We start from the raw sequence: 2,161 nt of genomic DNA, 5'->3' as shown, positions 1-2,161 counted from the left end.
CATCTTGCTCCAGCCTAGTACACACTGGGTCCTGCTGTAGTACAAAGTGCATTTTCTGGTTCCCTCCCACTACCTACTGCATCCCTCCACGTCTAAAGTACTCTGATTTAATCTCAGCACAGACTGGACACCATCTGTGATGGGTTATGCCCATCCTGAGAGCAGGGGAGGGGCAGGGCTTGTGACAGCCTTGCCTGCCCTAGAGGGGAGGTTGCCCCGTGGGAAACTGAGTTAGTCTGTTCTACTCCCCCTCCCTGTCCAGCAAGCCTATAAAAAGGAAGACACTGCAGCCATTTGCTCTCTTTTGCTTCTGCCTTGCCTGGATAAGAGGACTGAGTTGCTGCTGGCTTCCTGCTCCTCTTCCACGTAGTCAGACCTGGTCTTTTCTCCCTGCTGCATCCACGTTTCTCCAAAGGACTGTTGGTTTTGTGTATCTCCCTCTCCATCCTTGTTCTTTACCCTTGTGAACTCTTCTTGTTATTCTTTATATATATATTGTTTAAAGAAAGTTTTTACCTCTCTGCTTCCAAACTGACTCCAAATTATTTCTCAGTAGATTTACCTCCTCCCTTTCTCCTTATCCCCATTTCTTTCCTTTGTTTTTCCCCTTCCCTTATCTCTCCCTATACTTTCCCCTTCCCTTTTTCTCTCGATTGGGAAGGAGGAGGGGGAGAACAAGGGGAGGGATTCTCAGCCTTGCCCCCATCTGAGCTCTTCAATCCCAGTTAAGGCTCAAACCACCACAGCAATTCTTTGCCGCTCCAACGTGGGGCTTGGAAATCAATATTCTCTTTGGAAAACAATACTTTGTTTGAAAGAAAGGGATTGGATGTAGAGATGTCAATTTTGAAGCATCTGATGTCCCAAGCTTTTGCATGGGTGTTTGGCTGGAGCTTTTGGACCCATATCTACAAATTGATAACTTACCATGTGGTGTGGTTAATGAGAGAGATGCTGCTCAACTGGATAAAAACTTTACCAATGCAGCTGGTCATGGACCTTCTGAATGCTTTGAATTGTACTGGCAGCGGTAACTTCTCTAACACAGAAAATTCTCCTGAAGCAAGCTATGTTTCGAAGGGGGGAGGGGCTGAAACTAGTCCCCTCAGGCAAGAGTCTGGGGGCAGTAAGCTAGGGTCAGAGGCCAAACCAGCAGCCCAGCTGAGGTGTATGTACACTAATGCACGAAGCATGGGAAACAAACAAGAGGAGCTGGAAGCCTTGTTGCAGCAGGAAAGTTATGACGTAGTTGCCATCACGGAGATGTGGTGGGATAGCTCACATGACTGGAGTGCTGCAATTGATCCCCAACCCATTACAATGGCTACAGGCTTTTCAGGAGAGATAGACAAGGAAGAAGGGGTGGAGGGGTGGCCATGTACATCAGGGAGGCACTAGATGCCATTGAGATAGAGATTAGGGACAATCAGGTTGAATGCTTGTAGGCAAGAATTAGAGGGAAGACCGGTAGGGCAGACATCCTGGTTGGAGTCTGTTACAGACCACCCAACCAGGAGGATGATGTCGACGAAGCATTCTATAGACAGCTTAAGGCTGTCTCAAGATCTCCTGACCTTGTCCTCATGGGCGACTTCAACCTGCCTGACATCTGCTGGGATCTCAACACAACAGAGAGGAGACAGTCCAGGAGGTTCTTAGACTGCATGGAGGACAGCTTCTTATCCCAGGTGCTGAGTGAGCCTACCAGGGGCAAGGCTATGCTTGACCTCCTCTTCACCAGCAGGGAAGGGCTGGTGGGTGATGTGGTGGTCGGAGGCTGTTTAGGGGCCAGTGACCACGAGAGAATTGAATTTTCGGTATTTGGTCAAACTAAGAGGGGCAGCAAGAAGACCTCCACTCTGGACTGCTGGAGGGCGGACTTCAGGTTGCTCAAGGAAATAATTCAGAGTGTTCCTTGGGAGAAAGCCCTTAAAAATAAAGGGGTCCAGGAGGGCTGGACCTACTTCAAGAAAGAACTGATGAAGGCTCAGGAGCAGGCTGTGCCAATGTGCCGGAAGAGGAGCCGCCGGGGCAGACGGCCAGCCTGGATGGGTGATGAACTTTTAATAGAACTAAGGGGAAAAAAGAGGGTATATCACCTTTGGAAGAAGGGTGAGGCAACCCATGGAATGTTTAAAGATGTTGCTAGGGCATGTAGGAA

This window comes from Dryobates pubescens, unplaced genomic scaffold (assembly GCF_014839835.1).
Source record: "Dryobates pubescens isolate bDryPub1 unplaced genomic scaffold, bDryPub1.pri scaffold_34C_arrow_ctg1, whole genome shotgun sequence".
NCBI classification, from domain to species: domain Eukaryota; kingdom Metazoa; phylum Chordata; class Aves; order Piciformes; family Picidae; genus Dryobates; species Dryobates pubescens.
The sequence above is the reverse complement of the archived record's forward strand: the minus strand, read 5'-3'. Positions refer to the sequence as shown.